General features: G+C 43.1%; 1 protein-coding gene across 3 annotated transcripts in view; it reads right to left on the minus strand.

Moving 5' to 3' along the window:
• Positions 1-2900: 2900 nt before the first annotated feature.
• Positions 2901-13767, minus strand: part of LOC103720385 (1-acyl-sn-glycerol-3-phosphate acyltransferase BAT2, chloroplastic-like) — a 28649-nt gene continuing 17782 nt past the window's right edge. The window contains exons 6-7 of one of the 3 annotated variants that reach the window (XM_008810063.3): positions 6572-6659; positions 2901-3259 (exon numbers count right to left, since the gene is read on the minus strand). The gene's annotated coding sequence lies outside the window, so the exon portion shown is untranslated. Of the gene's footprint in view, positions 3260-3343; positions 6660-13767 lie in introns of all 3 variants that reach the window. The other 2 variants (XM_039123501.1, XM_008810060.3) reach the window with 2 other exon arrangements.

Below are 13767 nucleotides of genomic sequence, written 5' to 3' on the forward strand. Positions count from 1 at the left end.
TTTCTTTCTTCATTGAATAAGCCTTCTGACATTGATGAGGCCTATACCATATATAAGAGCAATATTGCTACGTGGTTCCATGGATTGTACGCCAACATCTTGTTGTTTTGCTGCCAAGCACGGCGGATTGGTTGATTGTGAAGTCGGCAAGTCATCAGTTGTGGGCGTTATAAACCTTTTGTTTTTGATTGACGGGTGCTTTCCAAACATTTTCCATACCGTAAACTTCCTCTATTGAGTAAGTTGGTTGCATGAACCCCGCGCAGTCCAAATTTACATATTGCATGCAATAGAAGTTCGACAAATCAGCTCACTTAGATCTAAAAACAATGAAACAATGAAGCCCTTCCTGTGCGAAGTACCTCGACACAGCGCCCACCTTTAGAGCTCATGAACTTATGGATAAAGAATCGCCGTTAACTAGGCTTTTTGTTGTTAGTGTTGTTGGTGGTGTTGTTGGTATTGTTGTTGTTGGTGTTGTTGGATAGGAATCTATTTTGCTGGGAACATATATATGTCTAGGTTCGCTAGAATGATATCATGATCATGTTCTTGACGCTTATCCTTTATTGCACCACATTCCACAATAAAACAATCAACTTTAATTTATTTTTGCTCTGGAGTAGAACTTAGCTTCAGCCGGGAGAAAACGCAATATATGGCTCAGAGACATGGATCATGAAGGGACAGGTTTACGCAGACATTAATTCATGCATGCTCCAAATCTCCTTAAAATCTATCATCTTTTCGGACCGAAAGCTGTTTCAACTCGCACCGAAAGTGAGCAGTCGTTACTTGCCTGCTTTTGTCTTTTGCCTATGTTGGCACCATGATAAACTGAAGACGTTGGATGGAAGGGGCCGGGAGAACCTGCGACCACGTGGAGCTGAGTCAGCCGAGGTACCAGTTGACAGCACCCAACCACTCCAATAACGTTGGCTTCAACAACGATCGTAAAATGGAAAGCGAGAAAAGGCCAAGATTTCCTTTCCTAGCATCTCCACCTCCCACTCATCTCTAATTTGGACTCCAAAACCCCACTCACTGTAGAGACAAGCCGCTTACCATCATTACGAGCATAAATATTGGGTCATGGGAATAGTCTTGATACAAGTATCGGAAGCATTGCCCGCAAGAAAACATGAGGAAGGCATGGGAGGTTAGAATGATCAAGAAGGTTTGGGGCCCTTCGGAAAAGATGAAGTGGACAACGGAAATACGAATGCCTTGCTCGCAAGGAACCTTGCCAACTTTCGAAGCAAGAAAAGGAGGATCTCTTACCGGAAGTCTGACATACGTGCATAATTTGATGGGACATAAAGCCAACTTAGAAGACAGGAGTTTGATGAGGAATGGGAGGAGAGGATAGGGGGGCACAACCTTCTGCATGGCTTTCTCGCGCGCAGGAGAATGGGTAGCATGCTTTAGACTTGACTTTGGGGTAGCACTAAAGTTGGTCATGGGATTCCATTGAATTGCTGAAGAAAGGTGGATAAAACGTCCTGGAGGAAAGTATAATTGGTGGAATGATTTCTTCTTCCTTTTTTTTTTTAAGAAAAAAAAAACTTGAGGTATGGGACTATATGCACGTCGATTATTGCACCTGAAATGTCGATTATTCCCAAAATAAGAGATCCTCTGCAAATCCCCATTAAGGCCTGGGAGCCTTCTTCATCTTCTGTTGATGGGTCACATGCGGATGTTGCATGTGTGTGAATACGTTGGCAGGCATGGTAACATTCAAGTCATGTTGGCAAAGGCACATCAAGATGTGAGTTCACTGTTTGCATTCAGTATAAGTGGTCCGCTGACGATGCATCCAACGAGGGAAAAGAAGATGATTAGTGGGTTCGGGTTGTATCTTTCATGATGTTGATAGTTGGATCTTGTAATAGTTGCTTCCAGAGCTGTACAAGCAGAAGAAAAAGGCTGAAGCGCTTTCAAATGTATAAAATGTTATGCAAGGCACAATCCAAACGTTCACGTCGCCAAAAAAAAAAAATCAATTATTCTGTTTTGCAAAAGAATATAATCACGTTTTTTTTTTTTTTTTTTTTTTTTTTTTTTTTTTTTTTTTTTTTTTTTTTTTTTTGCCTCGAAAGATACAGTCCAAACCGGAATATGAGCATCATTTGAGAGAAGGAGATCTCTCTATGAGGAATTTATGATCCCTAAATTTTGAGGATTACAGACCACCTTTGTATTAGAATATAGTATCCGACAAAAAGAAGGGGGGATAATGCACTCCAAAACTTTCGATCCTCTCCCTCCTGTTTCTCCATCACCACCTCACTCTTCACTGGCCGCCATCATCTCAATCTTCCCGCACGCCATCCAAAACACAGCCTTTGTCAAATGGCCCAAACCTGACTAGAATCGAAAGGAAGCTGTGACATTCGCCGATCCATGAATTCACCAGGGCTTTCAACCATCTAAGATGTACCCCGATGTGATCATATCCACAGATTCACATTCAATGAGCCATCAAATAACAAAACATCATCAAAATTTGCTTCGATGATTCAGAAGTCTGCATCTACTTCTAAAACGTACCCAAAACAGGCCGGGTTCCTGGGAGAGGAGGCTACTATCTGCTTGAACGCTGGCTTGCCCGCTCTTTTTCCTGTTCTTGTAATCCGTCGTTTCATGCATGCACAACCTGCTGTAAATGAAGCAGGAAACAACCCCATGCCAACATGTCCAAAACTAAATGCAAAAGTTGTGCGCAACGCCTTGGAGAGGGAGAGAGAAATGAAATCGATCTAAATTACATGCACAAGATTTGCACTTATCCTGGGACACAAACACCAGGCCTAGTGTGCCCTGTTTGACCTACACACACCGTCCATCTAGTATTCGTCTGTTAGTAAATCCTTTGTAAAACTTGCCCAAATTGTTGATGGTGAAAGTGGAATTCTGAAAAGAAATTTATTTCAACAGAGATTGTTTACATGCCAGTTAGGAGATTTAAGTTTCCAAGTTTGCGAGGGAAAAATGGTGAACAGCGACCAAGGATGCGAGACTAATTACTCTATAAATAGACCAGTAAGGCTTTAAAATCTGTACATGTCCAGGGGAAGTCCCAAGACAGAACAATTAGGAGGACATCAATCAGAAGCTCATGAAATACACGAGAAGTTTGCATTCTTTAGTCAATCTCACAGAAAATTGTTACCCTCTTCCTGCCCGTATATCCCAGTCACCAACTTCCAGTTCTTGTTACTACCTGTTGCTTAAATTTTGCAGTTGGTTTTCCTTTCTGTAAATCGGAAGGTTAATTGTTAATAAAAAACAGGTCAATAACAAAGAAAAAACTGACAACATAACGTGAAGCAGTGAATACCAGAAAAAATAGATATTCAAGAATGCAGAATATTTGAATAACAAGTTCAATGTCCTTTTCATGACTATTTCCCATACATGCAGAGTGTACCCGTTCGAAGGGGGAGCTTATTCAGATAAATTTGTAATTATGTTTATGGTTCTTGTTTTCTAGACTAATCATACAGATCTTTTAAAGTAAAGCCATATATATATTCTGAGAATGAAATAAACAATTTGCAAGCTAAAAGACATTGTAATTTATTTTTTCCATCTTTACTGTATATAATGCAAGGTCTTAACTGAGGCTGTGGGCCTGCTGGTGGTTATAACTTATAGTCTCTTATAAGGCATTTATACTCCTGTTGAGTCTCTCTCTCTCTCTCTCTCTCTCTCTCTCTCATACGCACATTAATAATACCATTTAAGCACTAAAAATAATAGAGTTATGGTTGATGTTGAAAAACTAGGACACAGATATAGAGGTGAACAACAAACAAGTATATAAGGAAAACATAGATTTTTTAAATTTATAAAAAATTATAATACTTTTAACATGAAGTAATTCGATAACCATGCAAACATCCCTAATCTGTTCATCAAGAATGAAGCCCTTATTCACACCAAATAGTTTAAAAGATATATAGCATACTAATAGTTTAAGATACAAAATAAGGAAAAGATATCCGTGTGGTGTAGGCATCATCCATATCCATAATCTATCCGTCCAAAGACATCCAGATAACAAGTTTGGAAATAATCCATCCACCACGCCATTTTTCAAATATCAATGGTCATCAACACTGGAATTAAAGTTCATCGTCTCGATATCAGATCCCGTACAAGTATCATCTTATTATAATATCGGTATATCATATGGTACGGTAAGGTTCGACGTACCGAGTGTCGGTACGGTATGGTACATACACCATTTCAATATCGGTGTGGTATGGTATGCCCAATATAGTACAATACCTACTGGTACAACAAATCTTGACTAGAATGCTCTTGAACAAGAAAAGAAAAACCTCTAATCAATTTAATCATTCAATGAGTTTATAATATTGTTGTTATTGAACCCAGCCCATATACTTTGTCCAAATCTAGCACCTATACAACCTCTATCAAGTATTAAAATATTACAAGGATATGATATGCGGATGGGAAATGATATGGATACACCAATATGAATAAACCTTGAAAAATGCAGGGATTTGAGATGGCTGGAACATGGAAACAAAAAAATAAATATTCTTTACATACATGAAGAAAAGCATCTATAAATCATTACCATCATCAAAACACACTCCATACACACTCCGTATTTCACACAATAATATATAAATCCACAAACTCTATCATTTAGTTGGTCATTATCAAATTTATAGACCGCAATCCACACTCCATAACATCACAAAATCTATAATTAACTATTTGTTACTGAAAAATCAACATTCATCAATAAAAATAAAAAATAAGGACATAAAGCCAACCCATTCCCATCGCTAAGGTATTTGAAAAGTATCCTAGGCATATCCATGAAACAATTAAGTCTTTTTAATTTAAAAACTGGGATCCAAATGTGGATACTAGATACAATTTGAAGCATTTCTGCTTTTTAGAAGAAAAGAAAAACTTTTTTAAGATTAATAGAAATGTATTTTTCAAATATGTATTAGATGTGTTCAAAAAATACCCCAAATATATCTTTACTCGACTCCCATTCAATGCCACTATGAGTTCTCCAGGATCCATCTTCTGGAGACTGCTCATGTCTCTCTAGTTTTCATACTCTTGCCAAAAAAAAAAAAAGATTTCTTCAAGAGTACTCTCCACATGGTATCATTCACACACCTGCAACCCAACATCACGAGCCTAGCACGTGACAAATGTTCGCACATTCCGTAAGATTAAATCCCACAGGACATGCAAGGCAACCTATAATCTCAAATTCCAACAGACTATACTTCAAAGCATCTAGACCTCAACATAATAGGTAGCAGTATACTTAAAGCACAAATACCATAAAAGAAGTTTTAAACCAAAACTCCTAAAAATCATTTTAATAGAGCACCACAACTAAGAATTGTCCATCATAAGTAATTCATCAAACATCCATATCTTAAAGATACCAACAACACAACATAAGTTTCAAAACAATTAGAGGCTAACTAGTAGAAAGTAATTCCAATCCTAGATCATTCATGTTCCCTCCCTATACCCAAAATCTAGGAATCTACTCCTCAGGATTTGAAAGAAAACAAAAGAAACATTAAATGTTAGCTAATAAACCTAGTAAGTTATTGCTATCACTACCAATTGGATCCAGCATTGATAGGATAAATAAATAAATGAAGTTAGTAAACAATAAAAATCCATCAAATACATTGGAGGTAAATTTGACATGATATTATGCAACTAAAACTTGTATAAACAGTTAGTAACTTTATATTTTTCAACAGCAATAATTTTTAAAAGAAATAGAATAACTGATAATATTTAGTTATTGGCCATTACTGAGCATAATCAAAAAGTCTCCAGAATCCAATTATACAACTCATTTATTCTCTACCTTATTATTTCTGACTATGGCTACACTTATCCCTATGATAGGGCCTAGAACCACATTTAAACCCTGCTGTGTAGGTCTAGAACTACATTTAATCCCTATGGTGTAGGTCCAGAACATGGTATGCTGTACCGTACCGGTACCGATGGCGTACTGCGTACCGTACTGATACTATGCTAGTGTGGCACCGGTACGGGGTCCGGAATCGGTACGGCGAACCTTGGTCCAGAACAATATTTGACCTCTATGGTGTAGATCTAGAACCATCTTCAACTCTTGTAGTGTAGGTCCAAAACAACATTTAACTCTGTTGTAGATCCAGAAACATATTCAACATTGCGGTGCAGGTCCAAAATGAAACTAGTTTCATGATGCCACATTGCCAATGTAACTCTCATTGGCAAGATCCAGATCATAGTCAAACTAAAAGAGTGTCCAGGTTCCATTTAAGATGATACCAAACCAATCTTTATATTGAAATTTCAAAAATATAATTCAATAAATTCTGAATTGTTTTGCACATTTGATCCACACCATAAAAATATTATAGTGTAATCTACAAAACTTTTAGTTTCAATTAAACTTTTCAAGAAATAACCAAAGAAAACAAGTTTTCAAGGGAATATAGCTATACATTTCACATCACAAACTTTTAAGGTGCACCTATATTACAATACTCACTGCACTCTCCCCTCTCTTCAATCCTCTTAAGACAAGGAATTAGGGTTCAACATCTTGGAGTAGTAGAAGACTACAGTGCCCGAACTATCTGCAAATTGAATATTAAATACAAATTAAATTCTATCCCATTGAACTAATTGTGTAAACTCTTACTAGGTTAGCATACATGTATATTATAATTTGGTTTCATCTCATCAGTTAATCTCCAGTGAGCTTTTTGATGATAAATATATCTAAAATAGCATCCGCTCATTGCAACAATTCCAGCAAGACTAATTTCATGCAATTTCAGTGAAAAGATATACCTGAATCTTGATTTCAGCCTAGGTCACCCTAATATAATTTTTGTTTTACCAAAAACTGCCAATAGGTGGTTATTTTCTACTGGTTTCAGCTCTAGGCTTAAAAGATCTTTGAGGCTGTCAGTTATATAGATTCTATGATATAGACTAGAAAGAAAGGGTGGTATAGTTATTGTTAGAGGGAAAACTATGGTTTGGACTTATGTGCATGCTGTTCAGTTATTTATTGGCTCTAAATATTGCCTTATTTTGTTAACTGGGACTGTAATAGTGGCTGCACCTTATATCTTGTAGAAGGGACCTATCCGATTGCTCCTCTAGCTGGCTAAGTTATTTCTACAACTTCTAGTAAGTTGTAAAATTAGTTCTATATGAATATATACATGATGGTGTTGCCAAATTTGGACAAGTAAATTATATTGGAAACCATGGTTTATATTGGAACGTGCCATCAAATGCATGGCACATGTCATTAAAGAGGGGGAGCGAAGATGGGAAGCAGAGCCGAAGGGGGGCGGTGGTCCGAAGGGGCGGCGGACAAGGGTTCCAGACGGAGTCCGGAGGGAGTGGAGAAGCCGTCGTGGTCGGCAGTGGCCCAAGCTCCTCCGCGCAGGCCGCAGTGGACGACCCACACTATCTCTAAGGTGGAGCTCGGGCATCTCCAGAACCTCTACACAGAAGTCATCGAGCTACCGCCGGAGAGGGTTAACAGGGTCCGGCGCGCCTGGGCTGCGACGATGGTGCTTGCCCGAAGCTTGGGCCGACCAATACCGACGAAGCGAGCGGCGAAGGAGATGCAATTTAGGGGGAAACTCGACTACGATGTCGAGGGCTTCCCATTGGTGGCGGGGCACATGGCGTTCCGGTTCAAAAGGGAAGAGGATAGGGAGGCGGCGCTGTCGAATGGTCCATGGCTAGTCGCTGGACAGCTTCTAGCCATGGAACGATGGAGATCTGATTTCGTCCCCGGTGCCGATGTGGTGAGTACGGTAGTAGTTTGGATCCATCTGCCTGCTCTCCCGCTCAAGTATTGGGAGTCGATCCTGGACATCACCGAGGCAGTTGGGCGTCTGCTGGTCGTGGATGGGGTGACTGACCAACTCTGGCGGCTAGGGTTTGCAAGAGTCAAAATAGAGGTGGATGCCCTAAAACCTCTTCGGCTAGGGACCTTTGTCAAAGGGGAGATGGAAAAGTTCTGACAGGCTTTCGTTTACGAAAACCTGCCTGGGTTCTATTATGGATGCGGTCGGCTCAGCCATGTCAAGGGGTCTTGTGAGTTCTCTCCTCCAAAACCGGTTGGTGTGGAGGGCAAAGGGGCGAGAATTGTACCGGACTCCATGGAGGTGGAGGCTATAGAATATGAAGAAGATGATGCTATTATTCTCACCAAGGAGTGTTTACAGAGAGGGAATAAATAGAGGAGAAGATAAACATATGAGTTGTAGGATAAGCTCGACTGTTACAATTGATGTAAGTTAGGTCCGCTGTACCGACCATACCGACATACCGGTGGGCACCGGTACCGGTACCATACCGACATACCGGTGGGCACCGGTACCGGTACCATACCGAATCGAACCGGTACTGTACCGGTTCGGCTGGTTCGGGCCAAAAGCCAAAAGAAATTTGAGGTCGGTACGAGTCGGTCGGTACGGATCGATACCGGTTCGGTAAGAGTCCGTACCGACCGATACGAGTTGCGAATAGTTAAAACCGAAAAATATAGTTGTACCGTACCGGTTCCGTCCGGTACCGGTACGTATCGACCCGTACCGATCCGTACCGATCGGTACGGCAGACCATGGACGTAACAATGTACAATAGGCAACGAGTGCAACAGAAGGAAGAGATAGAGAGAAAGGTTGTTGAAGTAACCACCGGCTTAGGTAATATCCTGTATACGCCCCCGGCAACACTCGTCTTGGAACAAAGAAGTTGAAAACGTTGACGAGCAAGTGGCTTGGTGAGAAGATCAGCAAGTTGATCCTGGGTACTAACGTAAGAAACATGCAGTAAGCCCTTGGTAACAAAATCCCGAATGAAATGAAGATCAATGGCAATATGCTTCATTTTTGAGTGGAGCACTGGATGAAAACTCAACTGAGTTGCACCAATGTTGTCACACTAAAGAAGCGGGGGCTGCAAAAGAGAAACACCAAGCTCCCGAAGCAAGGAGACAATCCAGGTTAATTCAGAAGTTGCCGAGGCTAAAGCTCGATATTCAGCTTTAGTGGAGGAGCGTGCAACCGCTCGTTGCTTGCGAGTAGACCAGGAGATAGGTGAAGAACCAAGAAAGATAAGGTAAGCCGAAGTGGAGGTGCGATCAGTGGGATCCTCGGCCCAATCTGCATCAAAAAACCATGAAGACGAAGTGGCAGCGAAGATGACGAGCGACGTAAAAGAACGCCATGAAAAATAGTTTGCTTTAAATAGCGAAGGAGCCGTTTCAACGCTGTCCAATGAGTCTCAGAGGGTTGATATATGTATTGAGCAAGCCTGGCGACCGAAAAACTGATGTCTGGTCGAGTTAAAGAGAGATACTGTAAAGCACCAATAATGCAACGATATGAAACTCAATCAGCTGGAGGAGAACCATCATTGAGACAGAGAGCATGCTTGGTGGCCATAGGCGTGTGAACAGATTTGGAACCATCCGTATGAGCACGCTGTAAGATATCCCTAATAATTTATACTGGGTGAGAAACAAACCTTGACGTGTTGGCAGAACCTCAACACCAAGGAAATAGTGTAAGGAGCCAAGATCTTTCAAGGAAAACCTCCGGCCAAGACTGGAAATGCCATGAGAGATGAACAGAAATTGATTGCCGGTAAGAATCAGATCATCAACGTAGACCAGAAGATAACACTGAACGCCATTTTTGTTGAAGATGAAGAGAGACGAATCAGAGCGGGAATTAATGAAGCCGAGCCCAAGAATAAAAGTATGCAAGGCCTGATACCAAGCACACGGTGCTTGTTTGAGGCCGTAAATGGCTTTCTTTAGAGGACAAACATGGAGGGGAAAATTGGTGTCCACAAACCCAGCCGGTTGTGCCATGTAGACTTCATCTGTGAGATTACCATGCAGAAACGCATTGTTAACATCCAATTGCCCTAACGGCCAACCACGTTGAGTAGCCAGTGAAAGAATTAAGCGAACTATGACAGGTTTGACAACTGGACTGAAAGTTTCTATATAATCAATGCCCAGATGCTGATGAAAGCCTTTGGCAACCAAACGAGCTTTAAACTTGTCGATCTCCCCACTAGGCAGGCACTTGATGCGAAAAACCCGCTTACAACCAAAAAGATTTTGTGATGGAGGAGGAACCAACTTCCAAGTGCCATGACGAAGAAGGGCAGTAGATTCAGCAGACATTGCAGCACGCCATCGAGAATCTTTCAAAGTTGTAGTGACACAAGTAGGCTCAACCATAGAAGGCAAAGGATGCTTTGTAACGGAATGGAGTTGCTTAGGTTTGAAGATATTGTTCATTGACCTTGTGACAATTGTTCTTCGAGGAGGAGGAATAGGAGATCAGGACTGGCCACCAGAAGAAGAAGCAGGATGACCCAGAATGGGCGACGGTTCAGCCGTTGGTGGGGAAGAAGAACAAAGTGAGCCAGATTGCAATGCCGAGATGATAGAAGTTGCAGGAGGATCAGAAGAAGCTTCCAAAGAAGAGGAGGGTGCAGTCGTCACCACCGGAGGAATGGTCGGAAGAGATACGTCCAAGAGTGCTGGCGGGGAGGAGGAAGACACAGAATCTGAAGAGGAAGACCCCGACGATCCGAAAGCCACAAAAGGCATGGTTTCTTCATCAAAGATAACATGCCGAGACAGAAAGATTTTTTGTGTGGACAACTCCAAGCCCTTGTAAGCACTTTGATTGGAAGAGTAGCCAAGGAAGACACATGGCTTGGACTTCACTTGAAGCTTATTAGAGTTATAGGGCCGGAGCCACAGAAAACACAAGCATCCAAATGTTCTGAGAAACCGATAATTCGGATGGCAACCAAATAAGGCCAGAAATGGACTCCGAAATTGAAGAACAGACGTTGGCATACGATTGATGAGAAATACTGCAGTTTGAAAAGCATGACACCAAAACTTCAAGGGCATGGAAGCTTGATGAAGCAAAGTAAGTCCCGTTTCAACAATATGCCTGCGATGACGCTCACAGGTGCCATTTGCTGCGGGGTATGAGGAGTCGTGGTGTACCAGCCAATAACAGTTTTGGCTAAAAAGGGTTTGAGTTTCAAATACTCCCCACCGTTATCAGAATAAAGATTTTTAACCGGTTTATCAAATTGTTTCTCTAGCATAGTACGAAGTTGAATGAATATCTGCTCAACTTCAGATTTGCGAACCATGGGAAACAGCCAACAATATTTTGTATAATGATCAACAAAAAGAACATAATAATGATAGCCTTCAATAGACACATGAGCCGTAGGACCCCAGACATCAGAATAAAGGAACTCAAGAGGTTGAGTAGTAACAATAGATGAAGAACGGAAAGGAAGCTGATGAGCTTTCTTGCAGCGACGGGAAGTGCAACCAGAAGAAACTGCAGAAGATTGCGAAACCGGCAGGGAGTGAAGCTGAAGAAGCTTGGAAACAATCTTGGAGCTGGAGTGACCGAGACGCCGATGCCAACCAGTAAGGGATGTTTTCTTTCCAACACACGCTAGAACCCCAGAAGAGGAGTTCCCAGAAAAGGTCCGCAGGGGATAGACTCCAGCTTCATAGTTCCCGTGCAGAAGAGGAACTCCCATTCGTAGATCCTTTACCAAGTAATGCCACGGAAAGAATTCAACAGACACACGATTAGATTTGGAGAATTCATGAACTGAAATAAGATTTTTGTGGATGGCAGGGACACACAATGTGTCATAGAGCTTAAGATTGGAAGAAGTAGGAAGAATAACATGACCAACATGAGTGATAGGCAAACTTGTACCATCACCAATAACAACTTCATCAGGGCCAGTATACTCAGAATGGATGGACATATTTGCTAAATCAGAAGTAACATTGTGAGAGGCAACGGAATCAAGAAGCCATTTCTTCTGATCAGAAGACGGGGAAGCAGTAGTATAGTTTGCATTAAGATCTCCTCCTTTGGCCTTAAGCAGCTGACGACAGGTGCGAGCAGAGTGACCAATCTTATCACACCATTGACAGACGATTTGAGATTTAGATTGCTTGGAGAAGGGAGGTTGAGGATTGTTAGCAACATACCCTATGAGGTCATAGCCAATGAGAAGAGAGACGAACTAAGCTTTCCAAGATGGAAAATTCGTCGGTGTGAGCTTAAGAGGAAGTTATGAGGATGCATTCACAGCGACTAAAGGCATGATAGAATTGGCTGAAGGTGGAGTATGCAAAACCGGGTCACTAGAGGAGCTAGAATCTGCCATGGGAGAATGTCAGAGGATCGTGTTGTTTGTGGGAACTACGGAAGCTCTGATACCATATAGAATATGAAGAAGATGATGCTATTATTCTCACCAAGGAGTGTTTACAGAAAGGGAATAAATAGAGGAAAAGATAAACATATGAGCTGTAGGATAAGCTCGACTGTTACAACTGACGTAACAATGTACAGTAGGCAACGTGTGCAACAGAAGGAAGAGATAGAGAGAAAAGTTGTTGAAGTAACAACCAGCTTAGGTAATAACCTGTATAGAGGCCCCCTTGGATGTCGGGGGAGGAGTTACTAGCTAGGGAGGCCGGCCTACCTTCGGGCCGTGGCTAGCAAGCAGTCGGATCCGTCAGGCGAGGCACGGAGGCGCTAAATCGAGGTTGAGGAAGACAATTGCTCTCGAGGCTAAGTCAACCTGGGGTCCTGCCTTCGGCCACTCGGGACCCAGTTCCCCGAGGATCCGGGCGAGCTCGATCGAGTCGCCGCTAGATCTGGGCAACTGGCACAAGCCGACCAAGATTGCACAGAGAAAATTGCTAGCGAAGGCTACCTCGAGGGGAGACTCAAGGACATCGGTTGAGGTGAGTCACCGTGTGCCCGGTTCTGAGTCAGGGGTGAATCAATACAGTGAGGCAGGCTGGGGGCTATTGGCGGGCCAGCTGGGCCTGATTGTGCCAGCCCACGCGATCCCGCTCCAAACAAAGAATCACCGCGGACCTAGGCCTCTTACACGGGTCAGGTGCCCACCTAGAGTCCATGTAGCCGGCGGGCCGGTCGGTGGTGCCTGGGGTCGGTCTGGTCCTTTGGAGGCCCGTGTTGAGCCTAGGGCTCTCTTCCCAAGGCCGAAGCAGGGCAACCCACTGAAGACCTTGCTGGGTGCGGAGACGGCAAAGTTTGAGGACTCCATGCCACTCTCTCCTCTGGCGAAGATGGTGGCAAAGCTTCAGGCAGAGGAACAAGGGCCCTCATCATGCACTCGGACATTGGCATCGGCATCGCCAGTGGAACAGGCGGATGGAGGGGGCGAACTTGATTGCGGCACCGGCATGGTCCAGGGGAAGACCGGCATACCAGGGTCTATTGTGGCGGGCGACATCGCAGCTCAACCCCAGGGAGGTGCGGGGGCGGTGTCCACCGGTCGAGATGCGGAGGACCTGGGGTCTGTGGCCGCCCGTTATGAGGATGGCCCTCTGCGCGGCATGAAGGGGAGACCGGATGGAGGGAACCCGGTTTGGAGAGTACCGAGCTATACCGGTGACAGACTGCAACAGTTTCGGTAATGAAAACAAAAAACCATCGATGAAGAGGAGGGAGAAGGAAAGAGAGGAAAAGAGAGAGAGCAAGCGGGGGAGGGAGGGAGAGGGAGAGGGAGGAAGAGATATGGGACCTGGAGGCGGAGCCCCTCCTCCGCCACCTCTGCGCAGCTCGTCGGCCTCCACCGGACCTCTGCCGGCCTCCACCACCC

This window comes from Phoenix dactylifera, chromosome 2 (assembly GCF_009389715.1).
Source record: "Phoenix dactylifera cultivar Barhee BC4 chromosome 2, palm_55x_up_171113_PBpolish2nd_filt_p, whole genome shotgun sequence".
Lineage (NCBI taxonomy): Eukaryota > Viridiplantae > Streptophyta > Magnoliopsida > Arecales > Arecaceae > Phoenix > Phoenix dactylifera.